Raw genomic sequence first — 19660 nt, forward strand, 5'->3', positions numbered from 1 at the left:
TAACCCAGGACCCGCGACACGACCCGGTCCGGTTCTTTCCCGGATTATTTTAAATCCTTTTTTTTCCGGAATATTTCAAACGTGAAATGTTCCCACCTGTTCCAACAGCCATGGCTGTTTCTAAATGGTTGCAAATCTTTTTCGAAACAGTGCTAGAAAATGGCTATAAATATGCCTTGATCCCAAAATATTTCCTTACGAAATCTTTTGTGCTTCTTCTTTTCTTCTAAACAAAATTTTCTAATATGTTTTACAACCAGTAAGTGATTCGAAGTTCAACAGAGTTTTTAGTACCAATACGCTGGTAAGTTAAATCGTTCTATCCTGGGAGGATAATATTCCAAAACCTCGGGTACTTGAGAGGAATAATTTCTTTAAGGACACACTATGCATTCGGTGGGCTCGATTTTTTCCGTATATATATATATATATATATATATATATATATATATATATATATATATATATATATATCTGCTCTGCCATAGTTTTTCCTCTTTCTGTTTTTTCTTGTTACAAAAATATTATTGTTTCTTTATATTATAGCATTTTTCCTTTCTCAATCTTCTGAACAAAAATTTTCTAGTGTGTTTTACAACCAGTAAGTGGTTCAAAGTTCATCAGAGTTTTTGGTACAAATACGCTAGTAAGTTAAATCGTTTTATCCTGAGAGGATAATATTCCAAAACCTCGGGTACTTGAGGGGAATAATTTCTTTAAGGACACACTGTGCATTCAGTGGGCTCGATTTTTTCCGAAATATATTTTCAGATTCTGCTTCTAATATATATATATATATATATATATATATATATATATATATATATATATATATATATATATATATATATATTCAAGATTGTTTTTCCTCTTTCTGTTTTTCTTGTTACAAAAATATTATTATTTTTTTATATTATAGCATTATAGTTTGACTAACAATCTTAAAGAAATTATTAATATATTGTAATCTATATTCTGCTTTGGAGATTAAAACCTTTATGGTTTTCTACTCCGTCTGAACTTTTCTATTTCTGATTTGAAGATATAAAAACTTTATCAGAGTATTAAAATTCAGAAACGATTTGAAAAACATAAAAACTTCATCGTTTTATTGTGAAACAGTATATACAAAACTTCGGTTTTTGTTTATTCAACGTACTGTTTAGCATTTATTACACTACTGTTTACTATTCTATCTTCTTCCATTAATTGAACTCTTCTGTTATGAATAATGAGAAATGGCAATTGATAATAGAAATTGTTCTGCGACTATTGCGGCAACGACGATAACCTCGTCAAGCCAAACTGTTGTACCACCGATCGAGAAATCGGAGAAATTTTCTGGAGCCAACTTCAAAGGATGGCAGCAAAGGGTATTTTTCTGGCTTACTACGCTTGGTAAGAAGAAGTTCACCAGTGAAGATCCTCCACTGCCTGCTGCCGACATTAAAGACAATGAAAATTTATGATTGTTGAGGCATGGAAACATGCAGACTTTCTTTGCAAAGGCTACATCCTAAGTGCTTTGGAGGATGACTTGTACAATGTCTATAGTGCTATAAAAACTTCGAAAGAATTATAGGACGCACTTGAGAAGAAGTACAAGACTAAAGATGCATGCTTGAAAAAGTTTGTGGTTGCCAAATTTTTAGACTATAAAATGATAGACAGCAAAACTGTTGGAACCTAAGTTCAAGAGCTTCAACTTATTTTTCACGACCTTATTGCTGAAGGTATGGTCGTGAATGAAGCATTTCAAGTGGCTGCAATGATTGAAAAATTGCCTCCTCCGTGGAGAGATTTCAAAAACTATCTTAAGTACAAGCACAAAGAAATGAAGTTGAAAGATCTTGTGATTCATCTCAAGATTGAGGAAGACAACAAAATAGCCGAGAAGAAGTTTCGTGAAAAATATCGTTGAGGAGACTGCTCCAAAAAGTAAGAAGATCACGAAGAAATCTTCTCGTGTCACGACCCCAAATTCCCTCTGTAGGATGTCGTGATGGCACCTAGTCTCTAAAACTAGGTAAGCCTATCAATGCGGAATAATAATAAATATCTGAAATAATTAAACTACAATTCAAATAATTTCAACTTCCAAAACCCAGTAGAAATAAGTCACAAACATCTAAGAATTTATTCTCAATGTCTCTATGTATCAAGGTCTAAAGAAAAATAAGGAAGCAACATAAAAATAATAGAAGGGGACTCCGGAGTCTGCGGACGCTGACAGATATACCTCGAAGTCTCCATGCGCAGGTAACTCACTGACGTCTAAGCTGGTAAGATGTACTTGGATCTGCACAAAAAGATATGCAGAAGCTTAGTATGAGTACACCACAATGGTACCTAGTAAGTGCCAAGCCTAACCTCGGTAAAGTAGTGACGAGGTCAAGTGAGGCCCTACTGGAATATAATAATGGCATGGTAAAATGTTTAACAATATAGTAAAATAAAATGACATTGGAAATGAATCAAGTAGTGTGTCACCATTTAATTAAGTAAAATAATGGCAAATAATATCTCGTGGAAACAAAACAAAATTTCCTTTCAACTTTAAGAAAATCACAACAAATAATCAAGGCAATTGCGGCCATAAATCAATATCAACAAGGGCACTCCCGAGGTACCGCCTCGTAGTCCCAAATCATAATCAATTCACAATATCTCATTTTCTTATCTCACTGTGGGAGCCTTTACAATTTATTTGAAAGAAAATATTTTTTCCGAAATAGCATCCCGCGTTTTAGCCATCCTTATCACACTGTATGACTTCTAGTAGTTCCCCCCTACTAGCCACGAGTATCAAGCCACCCTTATCTCACCGCATGAGTTTCAATACCCCAGACCTTATACCATCACATGTGTATCAATATCACAATATATCATAATTTGCACATCAAGTGCTCAAATAATGTAACTTGCCAAAATAATTCAACAATAATTTTTTTTCACAATAAAGAGCTCACGGCTCATGCCAAAATAAATCATCAATAATATTTTTCCATAATAAAGAGCTCACGGCTCCATCACAATGAGTACGAAAATCTTACAAAAATATTCAGGAATAAATAATTCAGGAAAATAATATTTTAAAATCTTTGATACGTTGCTTCAATATCAAATTAGAAAAAAATGTCAAATATTTTAATAATATTTAATTTAAAGAAAATCAACCTTCAAATAATGCACAGAATAAAAGAAATCAAGTTTCAACTAAACAGGTAAAACAATTAGCAAGAAAAGGTCAAACAAATTTAAAGTATATATCTCAGATCAATGATGAAGAATATGACAAGATAAAATAATTTAATAAATACGCAACAGTGATCTACACAATTTAAATTATAATCTTTCACATTTAGCCCGTGTACACACTCGTCACCTTGTGTACACGACTTTCAACACATTTTAATAATCACATCAATATCAATCCTAGAGGAAATTTCCCCCACACAAGATTAGACAAGTCACTTACCTCGACTTGCTCTAATTTAACCAAGTATTATGCTTTTTCCTCGATTTTTCGACTCCGATCGACTCGTATCTAGTCATAATTAACTCGATACAGTCAACAAAAATTATAGGAATCAATTTCATAAGAAAATACTATATTTCTCAATAAAATTCGAAATTAGCTCAAAAATCGCCCGTGGAGCCCATGCCTCGGAATCCAGCGAAACTCATAAAATCTGATAACCCATTCAATTATGAGTCCAACCATACTAGTTTCACTCAAATCCGACTCCGGATCGACACCGAAATCTCAAAAATTTGTTTCTACGAGATTTCTAAAAGTTTCTCAAATTTCTATTTCAAAACACTAATTAAATGGTAAAAATAATGATATATTCGTGTATACTGACCATATCCGAGTTAGAATCACTTAGCCTAATGTTTTTTCCTTGAAAATATATCAAAATCGCCTCTCCGCAAGCTCCAATTCGTCAAAAAGGCAAATGGGACGAAGTCCCCTGTTTTTATAACTTACAGATTTGTCAGGGAGTCTGATTTTGACAGAGAGACCGATTTTTGACAGGCAGCCCGATTTTGACAGGCAACCCAATTTTGACTGCATTTCCAGCAGAAAAATTATAGCAGCTTTTGTAGCAGCTAAATCCCACTTTTGATCTGTTAACCATCTGAAACTCACCCGAGGCCCTCGGGACCTCAACCTAATACACCAACAAGTTCTAAAACATCATACGAACTTATTTGAAATCTCAAATTACATCAAACAACGCTAAACTCACGAATCATGCTCCAATTCAAGCTTAATGAAACTTAAAATTTCCAACTTCTACATTCGATGTCGAAACCTATCAAATCAAGTCCGATTGACCTTAAATTTTGCACCCAAGTCATAAATGATATAACCGAGCTGTTAAAATTTTCAAAACTGGATTCCGACCCCGATATCAAAAAGTCAACTACCCGGTCAAACTTCCAAACTTTAAAAATCCTATTATAGCCATTTCAAGCCTAATTTCACTACGGACTCCCAAATAAAATTCTGATTATGCTCCTAAGTCCAAAATCATCATACGGAGCTGTTGGAATCATCAAAACTCTATTCCGGGGTCGTTTGCACATAATTGGACATACGATCATTATTTGAAATCTCTAGATCTAGTGTGGTATGCTAATGATGCCAGTATGCACGAACTAACCTTTGGGAATGGGAATAATCAAAAAGAATGAAAAAGCAAAGGTAACCAAGTAAGTAAGGTGAAATAAAAGAGTGTTCGCAATATTTAAACATGTTTCACAGGGTCATGCAATAATTCGCGTCCTAATTTGGGGGACCTCATTGTGCCTCAGGCAGGCCTAAACGACAAATAGACTTGGAGAAAATTTGTGCCAACATTTGCTTTATTTCATTAATGCGAAAATGAGACAATACAATCTTTTACGAAATAGACAATAATAATAAAAATAATAAAGTTACTAATGGCATTTGGTCTTATTACATCGAAATCTAATCTAAGCTAGAAAGTAGTAAAGAACATCATCTCCTAATCTACTTGGTCCCTGAAGGACCTTCTCTATGCTTGACTCTCTTGACCCCATCAATCATGTTCCCCAAATAGTACATGTCTATCAATAAGTATGCTTTTGCCAGATTTCCTACTTCATCGTTGTCCATGCCCTGACAATCACAAAGTCTCTTCTTTATCTTCCCTTCTAGCTCCATCAATCCTTGCTCCAAGTATTTAAATCTCTACGTTGACTTAGTGGCAATCTCTTTCCATTTCCTTATCACCTCAATGTTTGCCTTATGTTGCTCCAGATGCTTAGCTTCGGATTCGAACACCCTTTTGCGTAGCCTCTTGTACTTCACCTATGACTCAACCACTTCATCTATGATCCTATCTTTTAGATTGACTCTTTGTTCGATGTCCCCAGCTACGTCGTCTTCTAACGATGATAGATAGTAGTACATATGGCCGGCGTGATACCAGTCTGGCTGAATAGTTTCTCCTTCCACGATGATCTTTTGGTTCCACATGTGTTATGCTTCGAACTTAAATGTGAGTTGAATTTTTGATATCGGGCTCGAAATTTGATTCTGGAAATTTGAATAGCTTCGCTATGTCATTTATGACTTGTGTGCAAAATTTGAAGTCATTCCGGATTGATTTGACATGTTTTGGCACATGATTTGAGGTGTGATTCATCGTCTTGATGTTGTTTGATATGATTTGAGGCCTCGAGTAGGTCTGTGTTATGTTATGAAACGTGTTGGTATGTTTGGTTGAGGTCCCGGGGGCCTCGGGTGTGTTTCGGGATGAGTTTTGAGCGAGTTCGGGCATTTCCGGAACTAAGGTATGGTTCTGGTGCTTGGAATTTCGCGGACCACGTCAGAATTTCGTGGACCGTGCTTGAAAGTTCTGCAGATCCGCTGGTCCGACTTCGGAAGCCTGTATCTTTTGATTTATAAGGAATTTGAGATGATTCAAAAATGAAAGTTGTAGCCCTTCGTGCCTAGGTTCAAGAAAGGTAAAGAAATCATCATTTGGACATCTGTAGCGAAAGTTATGGCCAAAATACTAAAGCATGGCAGTGCAGCCACCAAAAGCGTGGCCGCGCTCAAAATTTCACGGACTGCGAAGTGGGAGGCCAGAGGTGCACTTTTTAAATGGGGTTTAGGGCATTATTTCACATTTTGGACCTAGGGAGCTCGGTTTGTGGCGATGTTTCGTGGGTTTTTCAAGAAATTCATCGGGGTAAGTGATTCTAACTCAACTTTGGTTATTATTCATGAATATACCAATGATTTCATCATCTGATTAGTACTTTGAGGTGAAAATTTGGGGAAAATTGTAGAAACTTCATAAAATGAATTGTTGGGATTTGAATGTCGATTCGAAGTCGGATTCGAGTGAAACTAGTATGGTTGTACTCGTGAGTGAATGGGTGTTCGTAATTTGTGACTTTTACCCGATTCGGAGACGTAGGCCCGAGGGCCGGGTTTGAGCCAATTTCGGGTTTTGGGCTAATTTGATAGTTTTTCTTGTGGAATTCATTCCATTAGCATGTATTGATGGTATTGTACTAATTGTGAATAGATTCGGAGCATTTGGAGGCCGAATCGAGGGGCAAGACCATCGCGGAGTAGGGACTTGATTGGTTTGAGGTAAGTAACACTTCTAAACTTGGTTCAGAGGGTATGAATCCCCGAATTTGGTATGATATGAATTGTTGAAGGTGACACACACGATAGGTGACGAACATGTAGACGTGCACCACAGAAATTATGTCTTGAATAAATCATGTGAAGTTGTAAAATTAAAGAATCGTGTCATTATTTGAACATGTGGCATGTGTTAGAGGAATTGAGCTGAGGCTTGTGATAAGGATCGTGTTTAGGCTACGTGCCGATATTTTAGGACCCATGGGGTCGTGTTGTTGTTGAATTAATTGTTCAAAAATATACACTTCACACTCAGTAATAGTTGTCCATTGTGAGGATATTTATGGGATTGAGCTGCACAATGTAGCAGGCCATAATGACTTTATACATTATTATTGTTTTGGATCGGGGCTGCCCGCCTGCAGTAGGCCTTATTGGCTTTACTATTATATGGATCGGGGTTGGCCGCCTGCAGCAGGCCTTATTGGCTTTACTATTATATGGATCGGGGTTGCCCGCCTGCAGCAGGCCTTATAGGCTTTGTTATTATACGGATCGGGACTACCCGCCTGCAGTAGGCCATATTGGCTTTGTATTACGCTTGGGCTGAAGGAGCCTCTCCGGAGTCTGTACACACCCCCAGTGAGCGTAGATGATCATCGATATTCAGGATGGACTTCCCAGGGCACGGACTTGCCTTACTTAGTTTGTACACACCCTTAGTGAGCGTAGATGATCATCGATATTCAGTATCGACTTCCCAGGGCATGGACTTGCCTTACTTATTTGTATTGTAATGAGTTATGTGGACATGGATCTTGTCAGTATCATTTATATTTAGGGATAAATTATCCCAGGGCTGGATTGGCCTTATACGGTACTAGGTGACTGACTGTCAATCGATGTGCATATATATACGGGTTGGAACACCCCTGGGCTGGATTGGCCATAAATTGTACTGAATGACTGGATAATTTGTGACCAGTATTTACATGAGGTCTTTCTACTGAGATGCCATATGCCTCATATCATGCAGTAATGATCTATTTCACTTGTACTGAGTTTAAATGTTGAAATTGAAAGCATGCCTATATTTCTATACCATTATTTTTACTAGACTGTACCTGCGGAGCTCATCATTTCTTTCAGCCCAGAGGTTAGTCTTGTTACTTATTGAGTTAGTTGTACTCATACTACACTCTGCACCTCGTGTGCAGATCCAGGTGCTCCCGGATACGTCGATTGCTAGAATTCGGAGTTATTTCTGTTGGAGAGTATCAAGGTAGCTGCTTGACGACCGCAAACTTGATTCCCTTCCTGTTTAGTTATTGTACTGTTCTATACTTCAGACAGTGATGCTTATCAGTCAGACTTTGTATTCATTTAGATGTTCATGTACTCAGTGACACCGAGTTTTGGGAGTGATATATTTGAATTTTTGAGATTTCTTTTGCTGTATTTAATTATTTTATTTTCAAATTTTAAAAAAATAGTGGTTTATTGGGATTTTTGGCTTGCCTAGTATTGAGATAGGCGCCATCACGACATGTGAGATTTTGGATCGTGACAAGTTGGTATCAGAGCTTTAGGTGACATAGGTCTCACCAGTCATGAGCAAGTTTAGTAGAGTCTTACGGATCGGTACAGAGACGTCTGTACTTATCTTCGAGAGGCTGCTGAACCCTTAGGAAAATTTCACTTTCTTGTATTCTATCGTGCGAAATTGATTCAGCTTGAAACATAACTCTTTGAATTCCTTCCACGTATTCGTATACGCATATGAGTGCTCAGTATCAGTTATGCATCGCTGGCTTGTGATTTTATGAACGAGGTTCAAGATGTGTATTCTGTGTTTTGGCGATGGGCCAGTCTGGAGGACTTGAGGCCAGGTTTATACCGCAGCTTAGGCTCGGTAGATTTAGTTGTAATCTATACATTTGGACTCATATGTCCGGTAATGTCCCTACGGGTGGAATTTATGGCTCGATGAACTATGGAATGGCTTTGAGATGAGAATGATGTAACTGCGGGATATGTTAAGATGATTTGAATATGACGAGAAGTGTTTCCTTGAAAAGTAAAGGGAGGCCATTGGGTGCTTTATTTTCGTTTTGATGTGACGTACAATCTCGAGTGTGAATATTTTGAAAGATCTTTCACGTTGTTAAATTTTGGAGAAAATTAAATTTTCGTGTGTGATTAATGAGTTTGGACTCAGAAAGATTAAGTGATTTTATAGTAATTATGGCTGCGAAAGGGTATAACAATATGCCAATTTGAGACTAAGTAGGTGGGTTATCCCATGCGCAGTAATTTATGTAAGTGTGTTTCTTATGATGTGAATAGAGAGTTTCTTTTCTGCCAGCGGGGTGTATGTGTTGAGACTTGAATTTGAATCTGGTTGAGAAAATTGACTTGAGTGTTAAGAGAATGAATATGAGATTAGCGGATGATTGAGGTATTTTATGGTTGGTGTGTCTTGAGCTTGAGAAGAATTTTTGTTTAATTGACTGCAGTATTAAGGCAGTAATAAAGTATGGGTATTGTGAGTTATCAAGTATTTTAATCTATGGCTTTGTTCCAAGTGAGGGAGTCTTCTATTGACAATTCAATTTCATGGATATATGTTAAATTTTAGTTTTTGTTTGAGGCATACTTCTGGGTAGGTTACGACTTGCAGAGGTTGAGATCGGGGATGACTTGAGTAAGAAAATTTCTTGAATGCGGGTTATATTGCACTTTATGAGATGATTAAATTGTTATTTTGAAGGATGTAGTGCGCACGAAGTATGAATTCGATTGGTCGTGTTAAGACATGGTTACTTCTTTGAGTGTTGATCATGCTAAAGGAGCACATATCTTTCGGCCCATTTGGGGCGGAGTAAATTAGATTTGAGCAGAGTGGATGACTCTCGAGAGAGGTTTCTAACTAATAGGGTATGTAATTTGCTGGTGACTCAGAGTTTATAATGAGATTCTCGTGCCTTTCACATGATAGATGTGATGTGTTGTGCCGGATTTAGATTTACATGTACAAGGTGGCAATTCATTCTTGAAAGGAAGATCACGAATTTTGGACAGAATGGTCAGTTTTAGATATTTAGATGAATGTTATAACTGCTCGATAATCCCTGAGAAGGGTGCGCATTTCAAAAGGCGCATTGTATTTTGACTTACGGATGTTCATTGGTATTGCAGTACTCACATGGTTGATAGACTGCTGGTATTCAAATTATTGCTATGTGGCACGAAAGAATTATGAAAGTATTCCTTATGGGAAGATCGTGAATGGAAGATGTGTTAGTCATTCTAGTATTGGAGTTGGGATCAGTTACAGTGATTCATGTGTTTGATGAATTTGGAGACTGGGAGTTTTCAGAAGTATATTGTTTCGGGTTGCGGCCTGTTTGAGGTGAGTATTTTATTTTAACTCAGTGGAGGCACTAGTTGCGCTAATTATTTGTGATGGCTACGCGCTATAAGTGTGCAGATATGTGAGGTTTGAGCCAATGTGCGGGCATCAGGTCAAGTATTCATATTCGAAAGAATGCTTAGGCTATGATATTTCTAGAGCTGACTGTTAAGCGTAAAGTTATAATGTTTCTCGTGTTCGTACCTTTGTTGAGAACTACCTGGGCTACATTTGATGTTACAAAGAGGCTAATTCCCCTGAATAAACGGGGTAGTTACTATTTCTGCATTAACTTGCCGATTTGAAGTGTGATAGCAGACTTTGCATATGCTTACGCTATGGCGTGTTATTTATACCAGTCCAGGAGCATGAGAATCTTATTTCATTATCATATACATGTGTACTTTTAATTGCTCTTGTATGATATGCTGGGACTGGAGGCCTATGACCATGCCAGACGATTTATGTTATTGGAACGTGAGTTGTCTGTGCGGATCCATATACTGATATTATTAGCACGTGAGTTATCCGTGCGGATCCATATACTGATATTATTGGCACGTGAGTTGTCCGTGAGGGTACAAATATTGATACTATAGCACATGAGTTGTCAGTGCGACTGATGATAATGTGAGCTCTAGAAGAGCTGGTTACTCTTATTAAGTTCGTGTGTCTTAGTTCTACTATATATAATGAGATTATAGCATTGAAGTTGTGGTGGTGCTTGTTGAACTTGCAATACGGTTCTCTACTTTGAGACATCTTCCATTTTGGGTACAAGTTGCGCAGTTGTGGCTTGAGTTGTATTGGTATGGCATATTAGTGGGATAGTTGTGTTTAATAATGTAAGGTCATTGGACCCAGAATGGGTACTATCAGGTTTGATTATAGTATATTTGGAAGGATAATATCGAAAGTCGGCTTAGAAAGTGATTATGGTTCGGGTTGGCGCGAGAGAGATCCATGACTTGTTGATCTAATAAATGATTATGAGATTCCATATGTTTCTTTAAATATCAGCAGTGTACGAAGGTTTTGGAATGAGGTTTGGCTTGATATGGAGTTTAATACTATTACCGGGTTAGTTTGTAGTAGTTATTGTGATCGAAAATGGTATTGCGAGCATGCGAGTTGTGTAGTATGTTACGTGATTATATCTTGGGTTATGACTATGGCTTGGTACAGCGTGTTCAAAGTTATACAACGTGTGTTGATGAGAGATTCAGGTCTTGAAAAGAAATTCTGAATGTTGGAAATTAAAGTATAAAGTTTCTGAGCTAAGGTTAAATTAATGATTTTCAGTTATGTTGTGTTGTCAAGCCTATACAATTTATATAGAATAGGGTGATGTGAGAACACCTCCCGGATATGTACGTGGTAGATGGAATAGTGATGTGATGGCTTGGAAACAACTCTTGGCACGTTCGAGGACGAACGTATGTTTAAGTGGGGGAGATTGTAATGACCCGACCAGTCGTTTTGAGCATTTATGCTCCTTTAAACTATTTGAAGTCTTGAATAACTTCCTACGATGTATTATGACTTGTGTGAATTATCGGTTTTGGTTTTAAAGTATTTCAGAGTTAGTTTAGAAGAATGAATTTCATGTTGGAAGCTTAAGTTGAAATAGTTGACCGGATGTTGACTTATAAGTAAACGACCCCGGAATAGAGTTTTGATGATTTCAATAGCTCCGTATGGTGATTTTAGACTTAGGAGCGTGTCCGAAAAATTATTTGGAAGTCCGTAGTAGAATTTGGCTTGAAATAGCTAAAATAGAAAGTTAAATTTGGAAGTTTGACCGGGGAGCTGACTTTTTGATATCGGGCTCGAAATTTGATTCTGAAAATTTGAATAGCTTCGTTATGTCATTTATGACTTGTGTGCAAAATTTGAAGTCATTACGGATTGATTTGATATGTTTCGGCACAAGATATAGAATTTAAAAGTTCAAAGTTCATAGATTTTGATTTGAGGTGCGATTCATCGTCTTGATGTTGTTTGATATGATTTGAGGCCTCGAGTAGGTCCATGTTATGTTATGGAATGCGTTGGTATGTTTGGTTGAGGTTCCGAGGGCCTCGGGTGTGTTTCGGGATGAGTTTTGAGCGAGTCTATGCATTTCTGAAACTCATGTATGGTTCTAGTGCTTGGAATTTCGCGGACCGCAGCAGAATTTCGCGGGCCGCGCTTGGAAGTTCTGCAGATCTACTGGTCCCACTTCGGAAGCCTATATCGTTTTATCTACAAGGAATTTTGAGATGATTCAAAAATGACAGTTGTTGCCCTTCGTGTCCAGATTTCAGAAAGGTAAAGAAATCATCATTTAGACATCTGTAGCGAAAGTTATGGCCAAAATACTAAAGCCTAACAATGCAGCCACCAAAAGCGCGGTCGTGCTCAAAATTTCGCGGACCGCGAAGTGGGAGGCCAGAGGTGCACTTTATAAACGGGGTTTAGGGCATTATTTCACATTTTGGACCTAGGGAGCTCGGTTTGTGGCAATTTTTGTGGGTTTTTCAAGAAATTCATCGGGGTAAGTGATTCTAACTCAAATTTGGTTATTATACATGAATATATCAATGATTTCAGCATTTGATTTGTATTTTGAGGTGGAAATTTTGGGGATTGTAAAAACTTCATAAAATAAATTTTTGGGATTTGAATGTAGATTCGAAGTCGGATTTGAGTGAAACTAGTATGGTTGGACTCGTGAGTGAATGGGTGTTCATAATTTGTAACTTTTACCAGATTCCAAGACGTGAGCCTGGGGGCCGGTTTTGAGCCAATTTCGGGTTTTGGGCTAATTTGATAGTTTTTCTTGTGGAATTCATTCCATTAGCATGTATTGATGGTATTGTACTGATTGTGAATAGATTCGGAGCATTTGGAAGCCGAATCTAGGGGCAAGAGCATCGTGGAGTAGGGACTTGATCGGTTTGAGGTAAGTAACACTTCTAAACTTGGTTCTGAGGGTATGAATCCCCGAATTTGGTATGATATGAACTGTTGAAGGTGACACACACGATAGGTGACGAACATGTAGATGTGCACCACAGAAATTGTGTCTTGAATAAATCCTATGAAGTTGTAAAATTAAAGAATCATGTCATTATCTGAACATGTGGCACGTGTTAGAGGAATTGAGCTGAGGCTTGTGATAAGGATCGTGTTTAGGCTATGTGCCGATATTTTAGGACCCATGGGGTCATGTTGTTGTTGAATTAATTGTTCAAAAATATACATTTCACATACAGTAATAATTGTCCATTGTGAGGATATTTATGGGATTGAACTGCGCAACGCAGCAGGCCATAATGGCTTTATATATTATTATTGTTTTGCATCGGGGCTGCCCGCATACAGCAGGCCTTATTGGCTTTAATATTATATGGATCGGGGCTGCCCGCTTGCAGCAGGCCTTATTGGCTTTATTATTTTATGGATTGGGGTTGCCTGCTATTATACAGATCGGGACTTCCCGCCTGCAGTACGACATATTGGCTTTGTATTACGCTTGGGCTGAAGGAGCCCCTCCGGAGTCTGTACACACCCCCAGTGAGCGTAGATGATCATCGATATTCGGGATGGACTTCCCAGGGCATGGATTTGCCTTACTTACTGCTTATATACATATTTGGGATGGATTTTCCCAGGGCATGGACTTCCCTTACTTATTTGTATTGTAATGAGTTATGTGGACATGGATCTTGTCAGTATCATTTATATTTAGGGATAAATTATCCTAGGGATGGATTGGCCTTATACAGTACTGGGTGACTGACTGTCAATCGATGTGCATATATATACGGGTTGGAACACCCCTGGGCTGGATTGGCCATAAACAGTACCGAGTGACCGAATAATTTGTGACCAGTATTTACATGAGGTCTTTCTACTGAGATTCCATATGCCTCATATCATGCAGTAATGATCTATTTCACTTGTACTGAGTTTACTGTTGAACTTGAAAGCATGCCTATATTTCTGTACCATTATTTTTACTGGACTGTACCTGCAGAGCTCATCATTTCTTTCAGCCCAGAGGTTAGTCTTGTTACTTATTGAGTTAGTTGTACTCATACTACACTCTGCACCTCGTGTGCAGATCCAGGTGCTCCCGAATATGACGACTGCTAGAATTCTGAGTTATTTCTATTGGAGAGTATCAAGGTAGCTGCTTGACAACCGCAGACTTGATTTCCTTCCTATTTAGTTATTGTACTGTTCTATACTTCAGACAGTGATGCTTATCAGTCAGACTTTGTATACATTTAGATGCTCATGTATTTAGTGACACCGGGTTTTGGGAGTTATATATTTGAAAATTTGAGATTTCTTTTGCTGAATTTAATTATTTTGTTTTCAAATTTAAAAGAAATGGTGGTTTATTGGGATTTTTGGCTTGCCTAGTATTAAGATAGGCGCCATCACGACATGTGAGATTTTGGGTCGTGATATCCTACTATTAGAAAGAATTTAGTTTCTACTTCTTTACTTGTTAAGAATGGATTCAAATGTGTATTTGTATCTGACAAAGTTATTGTAAGCAAGAATGAAATGTATGTTGGAAAGGGCTACCTCAAAGAGGGCCTTTTCAAACTCAATGTAATGGTTTTTGACATTATTAATAAAATTTCAGCTTCTTCATATTTATTGGAGTCAAATGATTTATGGCATATTCGTTTAGGACATGTCAATTACAAAACCTTGTAGAAGTTAATTAATTTAGAAGTATTGCCTGAATTCGAATGTAATAAATTAAAATGTCAAATATGTGTTGAATTTAAGTTTGTAAAACATCCTTATAAGTCTGTTAAAAAGAATTCAAATCTTTTAGATTTAATTCATACTAACATTTGTGATATGAAGTCGACACCATCTCAAGGTGGGAAAAAGTATTTTATAACTTTTATTGACGATTGTACTCGATATTGTTATGTTTATTTGCTTAATAGTAAGGATGAAGCAATTGAAGCATTTAAACAATACAAGAATGAAGTGGAGAATCAATTGAATAAAAAGATCAAAATGATTAGAAGTGATAGGGGTGGATAATATGAATCTCCGTTTGCAGAAATATGTTCGAAATATGGAATTATCCATCAAACTACTGCCCTCTACACACCTCAATCCAATGGAATTGCAGAAAGAAAAAACCGAACATTAAAGAAAATGATGAATTCTTTATTAATAAGTTTCGGATTACCGCAGAGTTTGTGGGGGGAGGCTATCCTTACAGCTAACCGAATACTCAATAGAGTACCCCCACAGCAAAACGCAATCTATTCCATATGAAAAATGAAAAAAAACCCAACTTGAAATATTTCAAAGTGTGGGGGTGTTTAGCAAATGTACAAGTACCTTTACACAAAAGGGTAAAAATCGGACCAAAAATTATGGATTGTGTTTTCATTGGATATGCTACAAAATAGTAAAGCATGTCGGTTGGTTCATAAATCTGATAATCCTGAAATTCATGTTAATACGGTAATTGAATCAGATAATGCTGAAATCTTTGAAAGCATTTATCCGTTTAAAACTAAATGCGAGTCGTTAAGTGAAAGAACTAAACGACCAAGGGAAGAACCAAAGGAAAATACTCCAAGTAAAGAAGATCCAAGGCATAGTAAACATCAAAGAACATCTACTTCCTTTGGACCAGATTTTGTGACATTCTTGCTTGAAAATGAGCCTTAAACTTTCAAAGCAGCTATGTCATCTTCTGATTTAGCATTTTGAAAAGAGGCAGTCAATAGTGAGATTCAATCAATTTTGGATAACCATACATGGGAATTGATTGATCTTCCTCCAGGAAATAAGCCTTTAGGTTCGAAATGGAGCTTTAAGAGAAAAATGAAAGCTGATGGCACTATTGGCAAATATAAGGCAAGACTTGTTGTCAAAGGTTATAGATAAAAGTAAGGCCTTGATTACTTTGACACTTACTAGCCAGTAACGAGGATAACATCTATTAGGGTGTTAGCGGCACTGACGGTCATGTATGGTCTTCAAAATCCATTAAATGGATATTAAAACAACTTTCTTAAATGAAGAATTAGAGGAAGATATTTACATGGAACAACCTGAGGGTTTTGTGGTTCCCAGAAAAGAAAAAAAAGTGTGCAAACTTGTTAAGTCGCTTTATGGACTTAAACAAGCACCCAAACAATGACATGCCAAATTTGACCAAACAATGTTGGCAAGTGGGTTTGAAATCAACGAGTGTGACAAATATGTTTACATTAAAAATACTATGGGTCATGAAGTCATTGTTTATTTATATGTTGATGACATGGTTATAATGAGCAAAAATATGGCAGATATAAATGCTACTAAGCGCATGTTGGCGAGAAAATTCGAAATGAAAGACTTAGAAGTTGCCGATGTGATCTTAGGAATCAGAATTCACAAGACTCCACAAGGTCTAGCATTATCACAGTCTCACTACATTGAAAAAGTACTTGACAAGTTCAAGTATTTGGATTTCAAAATTGCCAAGACTCCAATTGACGCGACTTATGCACTTCAAAAGAATGAAGGTGAAAATGACTCACAACTGAACTATGCAAGAGTATTGGGAAGTTTGATGTATATCATGAATTGTACGCGACCAGATATAGCATGTGCTATTAGCAAACTGAGTCGGTTTACAAGTAATCCCAATCAAATACATTGGATGGCAATGAAACGAGTTTTGGGGTATCTGAAACATACCCAAGACTATGCTCTGCATTATAACAAATATCCCCCCGTGATCGAGGGATATAGTGATTCAAATTGGATCACCGGATCATCTGAAGTTAAATCCACGAGTGGATATATTTTCATAATTGGGGGTGGAGCAGTGTCTTGAAAATCATCCAAACAAACTTGCATCACCCGTTCTACAATGGAATCTGAATTCATAGATTTAGGCAAGGACGGTGAATAAGCTGAATGGCTCCGGAATTGCTTGGAAGATATTCTATTTTGGCCCAAACCTTTAGCACCTATATGTATACATTGTGATAGTCAAGCGGCAATTGGCAGAGCACGGAGCGTTATGTATAACGGAAAATCTCGCCACATACGACGAAGACACAATATCGTTAGACAACTACTCTCTAGTGGTATTGTCACTATTGACTACGTAAATTCAAGAGATAATGTGTCAGATTCACTTACAAAAGTCCTATCTAGAGAGGCAGTTGAAAGATCATCAAAGGGAATGGGGTTAAGACATAGGACAAGTCATCATGGCGGTAACTCTACCTAGCAGACTGGAGATCCCACGAGCTAGGTTCAAAGAGATCAAACAAAGTTATGAATGACGGTTCAACATTGTCAAATAACTCAACCCATTCTCGTGATGAAGACAATGTTCAGAAATCAAGGTAAAGCATTAAGGCTTTTTGATGAGTCAACAAAGCTTAAAGATTTTTTAATGATTTGCTAAGTCTGGCAGGAAATGTTCAGATAGTGTGTCTATAGGATTACACGTTTAGAAATCTCCAATGTGAGTGTGAAGTATAAGCCGCTTCGAGGGGAATGAAAGTAAAGGCTCATTCTCTAAGAACTCATGAAATCAGACGGTGTTCATGGCTACAACGAACACAACCGTGAGAACCATAGATGGTTAAGGGTTGATTATGTGACTTATGTTGTCTAGGTATACAACAAATTTTGACGGTTTAAAGATATCAAATCTACCGATTAACCCAGTATATCCGATATAAGTTCACTACGGAAAGTTCAAAGGGGAACCTACTTATCCAGATATAATTAATCCTTGTACGTAAATCACACACTCGTCCGTGCATTTCTTTGTCTTATAGCCATTTTTCATTCATGTGAGGGATTGTTGGGATTAAAAGATTGGTGAATGAGAAATGGAGGGAAGAAAGTGGAGGAAAAGTGAGCTCCATTTTGCTTTGAAAAAGAGCAAAGTGTCCCTCATTAGTGGTGGAAAAAAAAGTAAATGTGCTTATATTGAGAAAGCACTTCTCTTGGTGTTAAATGGGTTGGAAAGAAAGTAAGCCTCGCGCCGGCTTCGGCTTCGGATTCGGATTCGGATTCAGATTCGGATTAGGTCAAAGATTGATTGATTAATCTTTTTGGACAAAATTTCTTTAAATTATTTAATTAATTAATTTAATTAATTCAACCCGGAATAACCCAGGACCCGCGATACGACCCTGTCCGGTTCTTTCCCAGATTATTTTATATCCTTTTTTTTTCTCGGAATATTTCAAACGTGAAATGTTCCCACCTGTTCCAACAGCCATGGGTATTTCTGAAAGGTTGCAAACCTTTTCAGACACAGTACTAGAAAATGGCTATAAATATGCCTTGATCCCAAAATCTTTTCTTACGAAATTTTCTAATCTTCTTCTTCTTCTACACAAAATTTTCGAGTGTGTTTTACAACCATTAAGTGGTTCGAAGTTCATTAGAGTTTTTGGTACCAATACGATGGTGAGTTAAATCGTTCTATCCTGGAAGGATAATATTCCAAAACCTCGGGTACTTGAGGGGAATAATTTCCTTAAGGACACATTGTGCATTCAGTGGGCTCGATTTTATTCAGAAATTATTTTTCAAATTCTGGTTGATTATTTCGACATTTTGTTGCTGTTAATTTTCTGTTTTCTATTTCAGAAAAATTAACTGTTTCATTATCTATTATAGCAATATTACTGTTTTTTTATATTATAGCATTACAGTTTGACTAACAATTACGACTTCATATATTCAAAATTATATACTCCATTATGTTATTTCAGTCAATGCACAAATGCACTCCATAACAATTAAGAAAACATATATATAACTTGTCTCTAATTGATGGTGTAAATGTAAATTATAAAGTCCTGGCCACTTGGGTAAATGTAGAGGTTTTGGAGTTCAAGTGAACGAGGAGGATTAGCCAGAGAGAGTTTGTAAAACTGTATAAGTAGGCTATTTATACTTGTATCCCACATAAAATGAAAGGTGAGAGCAAGTTGTTTGGATCCTAATCCCAAGTGAATTGCCAAATTTGACAAAGAAGTTTTTACCGATGATAAATTAGACAATAACGAGTGAAATACTAAAGGAGCTAGACACAAAAATTTTAAGTGGTTCAAATTAAGACATACGTTTACTGAGCCAACACGGAGGTGAAGATCTTATCATTCCAAAAATAACATAGATGAGAGTACGAAAATATAAAAAGAATAACCTTATAAAGTTCACTTTTGAAGAAATCACATATGAAGCTAGTTAATAGTGATGTCCCAAAAAATTTCTCCCTAAATATTGAAACGTATATCACTGCACTACTGCAGTATGCTACCAAATGAGAAAAGGAGTCTCAATTTATAAAAAGTTTGTTGTTTTACCACACCAACTATAGTAGATTTATATTCTCTCTTTTAGGATTAAAAAAAAAACTAATTGTATACGGTAAATATATATGTCATATTCTCCCTTTAAAGAAGAGAGAAAATCCAATATGATAAGAAGTACAAACACACAACATGATTTCAAATGTGTCAATTGATAACATTTGGAGTTGACTATGTGTAATGTTCAGTAAGTGCGTGATGGTACCTTTAGGATTTGCATGCACAAAAAACTAAATCAGATCTAAT

The sequence above is a fragment of the Nicotiana tabacum genome, chromosome 4, assembly GCF_000715075.1.
Source record: "Nicotiana tabacum cultivar K326 chromosome 4, ASM71507v2, whole genome shotgun sequence".
NCBI classification, from domain to species: Eukaryota; Viridiplantae; Streptophyta; class Magnoliopsida; order Solanales; family Solanaceae; genus Nicotiana; species Nicotiana tabacum.